Source organism: Poecilia mexicana, unplaced genomic scaffold (assembly GCF_051168715.1).
Source record: "Poecilia mexicana isolate PSO_F unplaced genomic scaffold, ASM5116871v1 scaffold_18, whole genome shotgun sequence".
NCBI classification, from domain to species: domain Eukaryota; kingdom Metazoa; phylum Chordata; class Actinopteri; order Cyprinodontiformes; family Poeciliidae; genus Poecilia; species Poecilia mexicana.
Window position 1 is genome coordinate 25,202,826 of NW_028263387.1, and position 16,080 is coordinate 25,218,905.

Sequence of the window (16,080 nt, forward strand, 5' to 3'; positions counted from 1 at the left end):
CTTACTTTTAAGAAACTTAAAAGATATCTCGACTTTTAATTTCTCTAAAGTGTTTTTGAATTGTGTTTGTCAGAAACAAATAAACTGGAAATTCTTAGCAGATTTGACAAGTAATGACATAAAAATCTGGGTGAGAATTTGTCAAAACTGCAAACACAAAAAGTTGCAATCGCATTTAAAAGGTTTATATTTGAGCAGTTATTTCAACGGGAGAGAAAATATGACAAAGACAGATTTTGTTTTTGTGCATATTATTGTAGTAACACTGTCATCTATAGCTGACCGTATTACTTTGCTGGATTTTAATACAATTCAAATTGTCAAAGTTAACTATTTAGGACTAACTTAACATTTTGGCTTGGTCCTAACTTAACTAAAAAGTTAATTTAAGTCCTAATAAAGGCTGCTACCTTTATTAGCAGCATCTCATAACTGCTAATAAAGATAGCAGCCATAAGATAATAATAGTTAGCACCACAATAGTTAGCATATGCTAACACCACAAGTTTTACACCTTGTATCTCCAGGACACGCCCCTCTGGTGTGACAGTACTTGGTTAGTACTTGGTTAGCATATGCTAACAAATGAGCAAAAATAAATAATTGATTAATCTCTTAATTAAATTAATTTCTCCATTAAATGTTTTGCTTGCAATGATATGTTGAAATAAAGTAACTTACACACAGATTAAAGCATCGTTTTTTAAACAATCCTAGTGGTCAATTTATTGAACTTATTGTAAAGATTTAGGTTTCTGTGTTTGTTTTCTAGTCAATTTAGTTCCTGTGTCGTCTTGTCTACTCTTTGATCCCAGCTGTGTCCTGCTTCCTTGATTACTCCCTTGTGGATTTAAACCTACCTGTGTCTGTTTCCTTGTCTGTTTCCTTGTCAAAGTGTCAAGTTGTGATTGCTGTTTGTCTTCATTGCCAGAGCTACCAGTGTTGAGTTCCTTGCTTCCTAGTTCGCCTGTGCTGCCTGGATTTTCTGTTAGCTTTAATTAAATCATCCTTTTTCACACCACAGCCTGGGTCCTCCGCATCCGTCCTCATCACCAACTACCGCATTTCGTGACACTTATAATTCATAAAATATGTTGGAAAAGGAATTAAATTTCCTGTTTATTTGTCCTTTATAATAAATGGTGGAATATATATTAAAATGGATGAACTGCTGGCTGTGTTTTAAGTTTAAATGTCCTCTTTCTTCTCCCGACAGTTTCTCATTGATGACTTGAAACCTCAGGATGAGATGCATTTACCTCTGAGACCTGAATAAAATAAAACCCAAAACAAACAAGGAACCGAGCCAACACTGGACTTTCTTCTATCCCATCTTGTCCCAGTATTTGTCATTTTCACCTGCTGGCGTCAAACATCATCCAGGTGATTTATGACTTTACAGACACCAAAATCAACCGACTTCTACAGCACAGAGTCCCAACAGTCTCCCTCTAATCTATGAACTGTAATTTATTTTAGTTTAAAGATTAGTTTATATTAAGTTATCTTTTTAGACTTTTTGTAACATTATGTATTTTTGTATATTTATTTTACATTCAGAGGAGTTGAGGAATTGCTCAACTGGCTATTTTTTTTAAAGCTATTTTTGTATTAAATATTGATGTGAGAAAATGTTTACATGACAGATCTTTTGAAATATTATGTAACAGATTTATGAAGATTCAAAGATCAGTGTTTCAGTTAAGATGCACTTTTTAAAAATCCATCCATCCATCCATCCATCCATCCATCCATCCATCCATCCATCCATCCATCCATCCATCCATCCATCCATCCATCCATCCATCCATCCATCCATCCATCCATCCATCCATCCATCCATCCATCCATCCATCCATCCATCCATCCATCCATCCATCCATCCATCCATCCTCTTCCTCTTATCCGGGATCGGGTCGCAGGGGCAGCAGCTTCAGAAGGGAGGCCCCAGGCTTCCCTTTCCCCAGCCACTTCCAGCTCCTCCAGGAACCCCAAGTCGTTCCCAGGCCAGCAGAGAGACATAGTCCCTCCAGCGTGTCCTGGGTCTCCCCTCCTCCTGGTGGGACGTGCCCGGAACTCCTCACCAGGGAGGCGTCCAGGAGGCGTCCTGACCAGATGCCTGAGCCTCAACTGGCTCCTCTCGACGTGGAGGAGCAGTGGCTCTACTCTGAGTCCCTCCCAGATGACTGAGCTTCTCACCCTATCTCTAAGGGAGAGCCCAGCCACCCTGCGGAGGAAACCCATTTCTGCCGCTTGTATCCAGGACCTCGTTCTTTCAGTCATGACCCAAAGCTCATGACCATAGATGAGGGTAGGAACGTAGATCGACCAGTAAATCGAGAGCTTCGCTTTTTGATTCAGCTCTCTCTTCACCACGACGGACCGGTACAGCGCCCGCTTCACGGCAGACGCTGCGCCAATCCGCCTGTTGATCTCCCGCTCTCTTCTTCCCTCATTCGTGAACAAGATCCCCAGATACTTAAACTCCTCCACTTGAGGCAGGACGACCCCCCTGACCCGGAGAAGGCACTCTACCCTTTTCCCTTTTTTCTCTTTTTTCCATTTTCCCTTTTTTAAAAATGTTATATATTTTTTTTAATAACCTGAAGAATGCTATTTAAAAATAGCAGGGTATTTATGCATCAAACAAAAACTTAGACTTTTTAAAATGAAATAATTTGTCTTAATTTTGGTGAATTGTTCAATTTATTTGACTCACTATTTTCAAAAATAAAATTCAAAAATGCTTTATTGTATCCTAAATTAAATGTTGTTGTAACTAACAACCAGCTATAGCTTTTACTATTAATATAACTTGTATAAATATCTTCAACCCCTGAAATTCATCAAAATGGGAAAAATACATTAGAATAAATGATCAAATTTTGCCTGTTGTCAGAAAATGTCTTCCAAAATGTTCCCTTTCATTTTACTTACAGTTGTTTCACATCTGTTTGCATCACATCACAGATGAATGAATAAAATCCATATAGAACATTGTTTTAACATTTCCTAACATGCTCTGCTCAGTATCATGTTGTAAGAGAAACCTGCTTAACTCTGCTCAGACTCGGGAAACTTTAAACAAACTAAAACATTTGATTTGGGTTTAGAGCACCAAATGTTTTCATCTCATGTTTCTCAGGCTCAGTCTAAATGGCAGAGCAGAAACAGATGACATATGATTAACAGTTCTTTCTATGAGTTTATATTCTTTAACAGTTTTATCCTAAACACATTTTGTTTCATGTAAACTACAGTCTACATTATTACTAGTTAGAAACTGGGTACAGTGAGCCTTCAGTGATTAAAACTAATGCAAATAAAGGGAAATTAAAATAGAGTCACAAATAGGTCAACATGAATATATAATCTTCAGTGTTTTGGTTTGTTTTTCCTTTGACTGGCTGCTGATAACAGGACAAACAGGTTGACTTTGACAAAATGGCCGCTCTGCTTCCTGCTCCACCTTAAACTGATTTTATTTGTACAGGCAAAACATCTCAGGTCTGAAAGCATAAATTGAACTTGGTTTGAATAATATATTTTAAAGAAATGCAACAACGTTTTTAAAGGGTTTTTATTCTCAAGAATCACAGTTTGTCACCTCATATTTTACAACATGTAAAAACATTTATTAATTCAACAGACAACAGAAAACACTAAAAACAAACAAAAAACAGTCCGTTTTGAACCACTATATAAACTCTTTAGTATTTAAACTAATTCTCGATTTATTTTCCTGGAAGATTTTACTAGTTTAGCATTTTGGTTAGTCAAACGTAGAAAAATAGAGCAGATTACATAAAGTGACTTTAAATTGAAATGTCCCAGACCAAACAGATTCTTGTCACAACTAAAAGTCTCACAAATCGTCTTGACCAGCATCCACTGTCTTTGTGTTTATTTATTTATTATTTGTCTCCTGAAATCATGACTGCACTGGAAATACACCAGATGTCAGATATTTAGCTCAAACATAGCAGCCAATCTCAGCCTTAGTAGAAATCATGAAATGATGAATCAAGTTTATTTGTATTGCACATTTCAGCAACAAGACATTTCAAAGGGCTTTATGTCATAAAAACACAACGTGTGGTTCAACTCTTATAATTTTTTAGAGGTAACAAGGACTGTCTTTGATCACCACTAATCTTAGATGTTTTAGAATAATTTAAAAGTTTTATTGTTTGAAAATGCAGAAGTTCAGATCCACTCATTTGTGTTTTCGTGCATTGGCTACGTCAATGTTCTGTTATCTGGGTTACTGAGGAAAAGTTTATCAGTCTGCAGATGGTTCAAACGCTCACAATTTACCAAAGCCAGGAAAAGTGCTCATATTACTACTGTAATCCTTTTACTGGTTGCTTTAGGTTCAAACAGACTTTAACATTTTGCTGCTCACTTACAACTGTAAGTCCCACCTCATGTTCTCCCATCTCAAGACACTGGTCTTATAAAAGTCCTACAACCAAAAGAAGACTGCTGGAGAGAATGATGTTTTCCTTTTGTTTTTTGGATGTTAAAGACATACATGTTCACTCTGTTTTATGTACATTATTTTATACTCTAACTTTATTGCTTTTATTGCTTTTTTAACTGTTTGATCTGTATTGTTTTGAATTCCTTATTGCTCAGAACTTTGAATAATGTTAAAGATGTTAAAATAATCCTGCATTGATAGTCAGACCTTTTACAGTTTCTATTGAATTATAGAGCTATTGAAAATGAATTGCTTTTCATTTCCCTTTTTCTGGACAGCAAAACAAAGTGTGAAATAGAGGAACAGCTTCAAATTCTCTCCAGAAAGGTTTGAGTTGGCGAGTCAGGGGAGCCGCCATGTTGGATATTGATGTTGGTTAGTTGAAAAACCTGTTTTTAAAATTAACAGCCATTTGATTTCTGAGACGTTAGTAGGAAATATAAAGTATAGATCATAAACAGCACCATTTTATTCACAGTTTTTACCTTTGCTGGAGCCCTTTATTTTAAACAGCCATGTTAAGCCAGGCTCAGTTCAAGCTGATGAATTTAAAAAAGGCTCATCGGTTTGAAAGTGTAAATATCAGTGCAAATGGACTCGTTTCAAAGTGAACAGAACTCTGGACCAAAGTTAGACAAAGTTAAGTGGCTGTCAGTTTGATTTACTTCACCATAAATCATCGTTTCTCAGCCTTTAAGACTCATTGTCTGCATGTTTTCTCTGCTTCCACATATCTGACTCAAATAAACAGGTGATTCATTTATCTGGTTTAAGAAGCTCTAAGCCTCCACTGAGTGTTAATGTAGGAGACATTTATTTATGCTCTGATCTTATAGTGTGTATTTCTCCCTCTGTGGCTCATCATTGATGAGACAAAGATAATTATGAACAGTTTTGATGATTGCCAGACCATAATACATGTTCATCTACTAAACTTCTCTACCTTCCCTCAGGTAAGTCCCTGTAAGAAAAAAGTCACTACAGCAGAGTTATAAGATAAAGTTAGTATCATATATGTTGTGTCTATGGCCCTATTTTCAATAGTAATTGATACATTTAAAATTTTCTCTATTTTTTTATGTTAGTAAATGACCCCTGAGGACATATTTTAATAATAAGGTACCTACAAGGGTGCTTATAAAAAATATAGTATCAAAATTCTTTTTTGTACATTCATTTGTACGATGATGTAGAAATATGCAAGTTATTTGTTCCTATGTGAATGTGGGAGTTTTAAGGAGTGAGTATTAAATGTTCATCACTACTGAGGGCCGGACATGGAAGCAAATGTGAACTAGTGAATTCACTGCTGATCCATAAAATGAAAAACCAGACAGTAAGTGTGTAAAATCATAATAAAATACATAAATCTTTGGCTATTCATGTAAGAATTGTGTCAGTGTTAAAATAAGATTCACTGACAGAAATTAAATTAAAAACCAACACAAGCTGGAGATCAAGTCTGTCAACTTTTGCATGTATTAAAAAATACTTTAAGACAAATCAGTTATCAAGAGCTGAGTAAGCGATGCTAAACTACAGTAACAGCTATGGGTATAGGATGTTCTTTTTTAGCACACACAGGGTACATTCATTGATTACATCCTTTTTCTCAAAATGGTCTCTTTGATCTAATATGAAGAACTTCCTGTTGAGTTTAAGGTAGGGTTGCACTGATTGCAGTTTTCTGGCTGATCACCGATTACCGATCTTTTAAAAAGCTTAACCTGCCGATTTTTTTGTCTGAAATGTTGTCCAGTATAGCAAGAAAGTTGTTGAGTTGACAACAGTGGGGTCACTATTGTTAATTGTAAATGTGCAGACATAACTTGGTGGGCCAGTCTGTCAGTCAAAATTTTTCTGACTGGACAGCAAAAAAGGACAGTGGTTGATTCTTAGACCTTTGCCAAGCTAGATAAGATCAGAGGATAAGATCGGCTTCATATGTAAAAATCGCCCGCTCACCGATCTTCCAAAATTAAAGAAATCGGCACCGATAAATCGACTGGCCGAAAAATTGGTGCACCCCTAATTTAAGGCATACAGTTTTTTTTTTGTTTGTTTGTTTTTGTTATCATGGTCCATAGTTCTATACATGTACCAGTTTTCACACCAACATGTGGTTGAAGAGACTTCAGCTTAGGGAGGATTATTCAGACACAGTTTCGTTTGGTTGTCCCTTGTTCTCTAAAAGTCTTCCTGCAGCTTCATCTCCTGAGTTTCCATTTCTTCTGCGATCTATGAAACACAAAACAGAATCTTTTCAGTAACATCATCTTCCTCTGATTGTTTGATATCCTAAAGTTACATTATTATTAAGATGACTTGGATAAAAACAGAATTCTCTTTCTCTTCCACTCTCATTTTTAGTTTTTCAAAAGAAAATTATCATCAAAAAATAAATAAAAATAAATTAAAATAAAGCAGTAAAGTTTTGACTTTTTCTGAAATTATTTGTCTTTCATTTGTTTCCAGATGCTTGTTAAAAAAATAAGACAATCCAGAAACCAAAGCATATTAAAATAAAGATGGAAACATCAACATATTAAATTGAATATGTAATGTATATTCACACGAGGCTTGTCAGATTAAATTAAGAAGAAACTCTTCTTCTTCGTCTAACTCCAGGCTCCTACTCTACTAGTTCCAGAGCATCATGGGATACACAGTCCGCTTTGCCAAAGGTCCACAAATAGTCCACTTTTGAATCAGATACTAACCATCAAATGCCAACTAAATCTATGAAACAACTGCAATTAAAATAGTTACTTATATTAAATTATAATATCCCAAATAATAAGTCCTAAGCAGATTCTAGTTAAACCCAAAACAAATTCTCAACAGTTTTTCTTTAGTGTTGTCCAGATCAGGGATCTGAATCCTCTGCTACCTTAAGATCCATTATTGCCTTCAATGCAGGTAAACAAATTTTAAGCTTTTCTTCAACTGGAGATTCATTTTTAAATAGAAAATTATGTAAAACAACATGTAGTTTGTAAACTACTAATAATATTACACTGGTAACATTCTGAGTCATTCTTTGAGGAAACGCCTAAGAAAAGCTGCTAAAGCAAGTATAGTTTTTAAATTATCAACATTTTAAGCATTTTTAGCCAGTTACTATGAGCCACAGTGGAGAACCCAATGAGCCACATGCGGCTCCGGGGCCACAGGTTGGACACCTCTGGTCTAAACCTTCACATCACTGAAAGCTGGTGAGCCTCGATTAACCCAGTCAGTCACCAGTTCATTGCTGCTTTATCACATTATATAACATCTAGTCAGTCAGATTCAGTCACCAACAAGGAAGTTCAGTTTCCTGGTTTGATGCTCAGCTGTGATGTTCAGTGATTACAGACCTGATTAGTTTATCAATCAGCTGTTAGATAAAAAAAGCAAAGAATTGAGACAAATTATCTGGAGTTGTTCTGTTTTCCATATTTCTATCATTCCTCCCTTGTTCATGTCAATACTTGTTACTTAGGCATAGAAAAACTCAACACAACAGAAAATGGACATCAGTAAATATTTAGCTTAACACAATATAAATCAGGTGACAATATTTAATTTTCCATAGCAGTTTTTGACAGGTAAAAAATGTTTCATCAACTGGGGAGTCAAAAGCAACAAATCTAAAAGAAGAGACATAGCCTATAGTTGATTAGTTTCTTACAACTTTGAAAGAAAATGTTGTTTTTTTTCTTTTCATAATTACATCGAAACCCATTTGACCAATATATATGTATAAATGTGTGATGGATGCATAATGTTTCTTACGCCGTGTTGCAGCTGTGGACCCTGTGATCTGGTTTGGAGGTTCTGGTGTCTGCCGTCGTTCTCCTCCTCTATTCAGGTCTCTCTGATCTGTTAATTCAGAGCACAGGTCATTTAAAGATGGCCTCTTCAGGGTCGCCTTCTACCTCCTATCCAGGCACGTGCAGAGGGGGGGGTGCTTGAGCACCTTCCCCTTTTGCTCCTTGCCCCCAAGTGCCCTTTTGGTCAATTTTTTATTTTTTATTTTTTATTTTTGGTATTATTTCCTAAGCCCTCTTCTGACACATAACATGTACTAAAATTATTTGCTTTTTTGTTGGAGTTTTTTTTGTACAACATAACAGTCACCTTGTTACCTTTGACCTTTTGCCCGTGACGCATGACGCAGTTGCCTCTCGCGCATTGAAATAAAGCGGCTAACTGGAGCTCAATGTAACGAACGTTCCAGATTACAGATCAGTTTTTGGTGAATTAAAAAAAACGTTTTTGGTGAATAAAGTGGAGCAGACTTGCTGCTTGTCAGATAACGGAAAACGTTGAAGCATCGTTTCTGCTTCAGCGGTTTAATCAGAGAGGAAATGAAATACAACAGACACTGACAGGCCTCTGCGTCTGGTTTACTCTGAAGAACTACTGAGGGGAGGAGACAGCCAGGTGAGGAAAAACTGTTCTTATCTATCGATTCAGTATTTTTATCATACAGACATTAGGCTGTTGTTGTTGTGCTGTTAGCTAGCTGCTAGCTAACGACTTTGCTAGCAAAGCTAGATAAATAAAAAGCTTCTTCCCTGTATCGTTAATGATATCAGTCATTCTTCAGTATTGATTATGCAATAGGGGAACATCGCCCGTCCAAAACTTATCATCTCCATAATGAATATATGTCTTCTAATTTCCTTTGCTGCATAATGTACATTTCATGTATTCTAGCATTAGGTAAATGTATCTTGAAGGAGAATAGCACTTAAATAAAAGTCCAACAAGGATATTAATTTAGAATTAAAAATAACTCACCCTGAATTACCATGATAGATATAATGTAATAAAAGTGTCATTAATGAAGGGGAAAGAACTCAACCCAGACTTTAAGTAAGTTTAGGGTCTGGTTCACAGATTATGAAGTTAATTGTTTTTTCCCAATTCAATGAAAAAAATAAACTAACCTCAGTTAATTAAGTAAAATAAAATTGTAATCAAAACGTTTGGAATTGTAATGATTTCTTTTTTTTTAAATTAAATAACTATTTTTTGTCTCGTGAACTTAAAAGATTATTTTCCAAACATAAACTTTTATTTGCACACATCAGAAATCTTTTGTTGTGATTTTAGGTCCTGCCCATGATGTCATGAGAATCACAAGCAAAACTTTGAGTCACAAACCAAGACTTAGAATAGCAAGAACATATTTCTGACATGCACAGGTAAGTTTGTTTTGCAAAAAAAAAATAAAAAATTCACTTCATGAGAAAAAAATGTGTGATTTTTATTTTTTTTTTTTTAATTTTAAGCAAAACTCGGTACATAGGCTTTTCTCATGGTGACATGCTTTAACAAATACATTTTTGCTTTTTTTTTCTTTGTTTCTTTTTTCTGCAGTTCCACGTTAAAGTTTGATGCAGCTCAGCTTTCCTGAATGGACCATCTTCATCTCAACTGCAGTAGGAAACAGGCAGCTCTTTTTATAGATTACAGTCACTACAAGGTTGCATTGTGCCATGATAGACAACAGCTTCTTCAGTGTCCTCCTCTCCACCACGTTTTCCAGGGTCTCCAGTTTCAGTCTAAGTAGAGCCAGCTTTCCTGATGACCCTGTTCAGTCTGTTATAGTCGCTGGCTCTGATGCTGCTTCCCCAGCACACAACAGCAAAGAAAATGGCACATATATGCATAGTTGTATGTTCTATATATAGATTTTCCTTACCTATGATTGTATATCTCACAATTTTGTAATTTATCATTGTTTATTAAACTCTGAAAGCTGTGTGGCTTTGTTAATGTTCTGAATGCTTTTAGATGGGCCCTTTTTTTTTGAGCACCTGCCCCTTTAGTGGTCTCTGCATGGCCCTGCTCCTGACCCTCTGATGCTCTGTTGTCTTGCCTCAGCTCCTCATGTACATTTTAGTTTGTTTTTGTACCTCAGCATGTGCTCACATTCAACACATCAAAGTATTTGCATTGCATCACTGATACAGACATTCACATTGATTTGTAGTTTCTGTTAAATATTCCTGTATGGAGACTTTCAGTAATTCACCTAAAACCTGCAAAGAAAACAACTGACTTACTTCGTTTACGTTCCCAATAAAATAAAACAGTGATGATGATGATGATGATGATGATGAAGATGAAGATTCCAACACCAAGACCAATCTTCCTTCCTGTGACAGAGGAAAAGCAGGTTTCTTTGTTTTAGTAAATTATATTTTGTTTTTTATTTGTAGGATTAAAACTGTGGTGATTTGGGTTTTTTCTGTGTTAATTTAGATTTCTGTGTTCTGTTGAGTCTCTGTGTTGTCCTGTCTACCCCTTCATTGTCTCCAGCTGTCCCTTGTTTCTCTTGATTGTCTCCCTGTGTATTTAAACCAACCTGTGTGTTGTGTCTTAACAAAAGCTTTGGAACAAGATACTCATTGTGTCACTATTTATTGAATGACACAGCTGAAACCTGAACTTTTTTATTTTTACTGTTTGACATTAAATCACACTAAACTTAGCTTTTTAAGGTTACTTAGGAAGAACAGAAAAATACTTTAATTGCTATATGCTAGTTTTATTACTTCCTTTAAATTCATAAGTTTACATAGACTAATACTGATGTGCCTAGATGATGTGTATGATTTTAAAGGCTAATTCACATTCTTTTGTTTCACTGGCTGCACAATTGTCAATGTACAGGTCCTTCTCAAAAAATTTGCATATTGTGATAAAGTTCATTATTTTCCATAATGTAATGATAAAAATTAAACTGTCATATATTTTAGATTCATTGCACACCAACTGAAATATTTCTGGTGTTTTATTGTTTTAATACTGATGATTTTGGCATACAGCTCATGAAAACCCAAAATTCATATCTCAAAAAATTTGCATATTTCATCTGACCAATGAAAGAAACGTGTTTTAATACCAAAAGAGTTAACCTTCAAATAATCGTGTTCAGTTATGCATTCAATACTTGGTCAGGAATCCTTTTGCAGCCTTCAATGCAGCATGGAGGCCATCAGCCTGTGGCTCTGCTGAGGTGTTATGGAGCCCAGGTGCTCCGCTAGCGGCTTTAAGCTCATCCAGAGTTTTGGGTCTCAACTTTCTCTTCACAATATCCCACAGATTCTCTCTGGGGTTCAGGTCATGAGAGATGGCAGGCCAACAGTAACACCATGGTCAGTAATACCAGTGGTTTTGGCTCTGTGAGCAGGTGCCAGATTGTGCTGAAAAATGAAATCTTCATCTCCATAAAACTTTTCAGCAGATGGAAGCATGAAGCTCCAGACTCTCCTGATAGCTGCTGCATTGACCCTGGCCTTGTTAAACCATTGGACCAACACCAGCAGCTGACATGGCTCCCAGATCATCACTGACTGTGGGTATGACATTTTGGCATTTCCTTCTCCCCAGTCTTCCTCCAGACTCTGGCACCTTGATTTCCGAATGACATGCAAAATTTGTTTTCATCTGAAAAAAGTACTTTGGACCACTGAGCAACAGTCCAGAGCTGCTTCTCTGTAGCCCAGGTCAGACGCTTCTGCTGCCGTTTCTGGTTCAAAAGTGGCTTAACCTTTGACCTGGGGAATGAGGGACCTGTAGCCCATTTCCTGCACACGCCTGTGCACAGTGGCTCTGGATGTTTCTACTCCTGACTCAGTCCACTGCTTCCCCCAAGGTCTGGAATCGGCCCTTCTGGACAGCAGTCAGGTCAGCAATCTGACCCATGATTGCGGTTTTGAGTAACGAACCAGGCTGGGAGTTTTTGAAAACCTCAGGAATCTTTTGCAGGTGTTTAGAGTTACTTTGTTGATTCAGATGATGAGGTTACTTGCTCGTTCAGAGAACCTTTTCATGATATGCTAATTTTTTGAGACAGATTTTGGGTTTTCATGAGCTGTATGCCAAAATAATCCAAATTAAAACAATAAAACACCTGAAATATTTCAGTTGGTGTGCAATGAATCTAAAATATATGACAGTTTAATTTTTATCATTACATTATGGAAAATAATGAACTTTATCACAATATGCTAATTTTTTGAGAAGGACCTGTATTTTAAAAAAACAAGTCAAAGAAAAAGCTTCAGCAAAAGCAGGAAGATTAAATCAGGACCAGGAAAACAGCTGTGGATCTACACTGGTTTGGTTCTTTCTCTGGTTCCTTCATTCCAGATTTCTGAAGATGTTTTATGTTCATCTACTCAAATAATATTTAAGTATTCACACCATAGCAATGCTCAGCCATCACGTGTTAAGGAAGGAGAATAGTGTCATATTTTTTATATTATTTATTCAGTTTTGTCCAAGAAAATGTGAATATGTGAACTTGATAACTAATATTGATTATCCAGTTAGAGGTCAGTCAGTGTTCAAATCAACCTGTTTATACAGAAACAAAAATTTTAAGTTTCTACTTATTTATCCACATTTTTGTGACAGTAATTTGAAAAAGTAATTTTAGTCAACACACTCTTACCTCTGTTATTCTCTTCATTTCCATCTGAAAAAGAAAAACATAAAATACAGTACAAGTAAAACATAAATGGACTGAATTTATCTAAAGTATTTCCAGTCATGCTGATCTCTCTAGGCGCTTCACACTGCAGACACATTCACTGTCATTAACACACACATTCATACACCTATATGCAGATCAGTAGGTATTTAGGAGTTATCTCCTTTGCCCAAAGACACATCAACATGTGACAAGGGAAACCTGGAAGATGAATATTCAACCCAACGAATATTCAACCCAATATTCAATATTGGGTTGAATATTCAACCCAACCCAAACAAGTAAACGTGTGGTTTACTTGTTTACCACAAGTAAACAAAAAAAAAGGCTTTAACTAAGTCAAAGTGCCAGTAACCTAGTTAGTTACAGCTAAAAATATTTACCTCCAGTACTGCTGTCTGTGGGTCCATTTACATCTGCTGAAGAATTACATTGTGTGTTAAAGACATTAACATATTTATCAGGTTTGTCTTAAATTATCTTGATTTTGCATAACTCACCAACTTTTAGAGTAACATTACACATTTTGTTCTCATGAGGCAGATTGGGAACAAAGCAAGTATAATTCCCTTCGTCCTTCTTGGTTACATCAGTCAAGTTAAGGGAAAAATTTCCAGCTATAAATTTTTCCTGGAACAGAGAGGTTCGATTTTCATATTGTGGGTCTGAAGTTTCCTCATCTCTCATTTGGCTGCGATGCACATGTATTTTATGATTCTGATAGCGCCACTCGATTGTAAGACTTTTCACGTCAGATGGGGAGCCCAGAAGACATGGCAGAGTAATGTTGTCTCCCACCTTTGCATGAACCTCCTTCAATTGATCTGAAAGAATAAACAAAGCTTTAAAAAAAAAACTTCAACACTAAGATTCCTGATGATGTCATGTTTGTTGTTTAGCTGACATTCATGTCTGTTCTCCTTTGGGATCTTCACAATTGTGAAAGAAATTAGATATCCTAAAAATAAAGGTTATTCAAAATAAATAGGTTTTTTTTCTTTGTTTACATATTTATGTCTAATCATTTCTAATTCACCTCTGGAAAGCAGAAATTACTCATGTTTAAGTTGAAATAAAAATAACAAAAATGGATATTCTACAGAAAGGAAAAGTTAGGAGACTTCAGCCCTTAACACTCTTAACATTGGCATAGTTGATATCTCCACCACTTTTAAAACCCAGGAAGCAGTGGCTCCATTTTCTTCATTGTTATTATTATTGAGTTACGTTTTCTTTTATGTCACATAAAGGGCAGAATTGATAACACATAAAATGTGTTATCAATTCTGCCACACCTGATTCCAGGAATTATCTGAAATTCCTCTGGTGGAAAGGTGGAGATTTAGAGAAGGAACCACAAGAGTACAGAAAGGCAGTCAGACTAAATTATTTTGGAAAATTATTTTAGCTAAATACTATTGTTGAGGGGCACAAGCAGGTCTCCTGACACAATTAAAAAGCAAAAACAAAACAAAAAGAAGCACTTGGGGCATCATGGATAAAAGGGATAGGGGCTCACACCCCTTTCTCCCACCCCCACTTCCCCCCTCTGCACGCACCTTCTGCCATGAACATCGCTTGTTTATAGCATCTTGTCAGTTTATTTTCATATATAGGAGCCAAATCTTTTTGGTTAAGTCGTTTTAATTCTGGTATGGTCCAATATTTTACTGGTAATCTTAGCTAAAAGTTAGCTACTCTAGCCACAATGTTTTATTTAATTACAATGGGACTGAAACAGCAGCAAATTAGCCTTTTGTTGTTATTTAAATCATTTGCCTCACAACTAGCAAGATAAAAACTCTTTCAGCATACACAAGCTAACTACCAGATTTTTTATATATTTTATTGATCAAAAATGCACTGACAAAAGTTGACTGCCAATTGAAGCAGTTCTGCCTCTTTCTAAAACCTTAAGAAAAAAAACAAACAAATATTAATATGGGACTCAGCAGTTTAAAACTCAATACAGTAGTTTGACCAACAAAAATAAAATCTAAAAAACAAGTTTTGTTCTTCTTGAATAACTCTACATCAGAGCAACAGTTTGCCCTACAAATATAATTAAAAATGATACTTTTCACATCTAACAGACACCTTACTCTTCACTGATAACTCAGCCTCACTTTCGGGGAGGGGAGGGGGACAGGAAAGCAACAATATGTGTTTTTATTAAATAAAATAACAAATACAGCAACAGACAGTGACTTGGATATATAACTTTAATCTGTAAATACTGGTTACTGAAACAAGGGGTCAGATTAGAGGACTGATGTAAAGTTGATTTTTTTTTTTACTTTTCAATATTTTTGAACTAACATGTTGATGACATGATATGTTTATGACATTTCTGCTCAAGCTATTTACGGATCTATCACGTTTCCAATATGTGTCCCCCCAATGATAATCTTGTTCCTACACCCTTAGGATCACCGAAAAAATAAAGATTTTAAAGTCACCGTCTTTTAAAGTTTTTAATGAATATTTGATGAGTACTTGAAATGGAGTTAGTGTTTTTTTTCTTCTTACGTTTTTTCAGTGGCCCTCCTACCGGTGGGACGGATAAAGAAATTCTGTTCCCCTGTGAAAATCTGTCCCCCTGTGTCGGGAGCGCGCATTGCAGCCAGAGACGCGGATCCGGCGGATCTGACCATTTTCACGGCGCTTCTGATCGATTTCTCGGTAAAAACTACTCATATAATCATGTCAATGTTGTAACTTTCAGTTTAATCAGCAGCTATCAAAATAAAAATACATACATAAATAAACGAGGTCCTGTGTGGAGGTCTTTTTACGCTGTTTTGTGTTATTTTAAACGCGAAGAGAATCGATCTTTTTTCAGCTTTTGTCTCGTAAGCCTCACAAATAAAAGTCAGTCAACAAACAGGTTCCCAACAGGGGGTTTTCTTGACCCTCAACCGCATCTACTTTTAATAACTACAGGAAATGAAATTAAGTTATAGACAAACAATTTTGTTAAATAACTGTTTTCACATGTTGATGTATTAAGTTTTGGCTAAGTAATTTTTTTTTTTTATCAAAACATACAAATTATAGTCATGATAAAACTTTTCATTAACACTCAAAATAAGAATATTAATGT

At 35.9% G+C, this 16,080-nt stretch overlaps 1 long non-coding RNA gene across 1 annotated transcript; it reads right to left on the reverse strand.

Annotated features, from left to right (window-relative positions):
* Positions 1-6,685: 6,685 nt before the first annotated feature.
* On the reverse strand, positions 6,686-8,500 carry LOC148154326 (uncharacterized). The gene is made up of 2 exons (XR_015766264.1): positions 8,261-8,500; positions 6,686-6,721 (listed from the first exon to the last, which is right to left on the reverse strand). It is a non-coding gene; the product is annotated as an uncharacterized LOC148154326 (long non-coding RNA).
* Between the last annotated feature and the right edge of the window lie 7,580 nt (positions 8,501-16,080).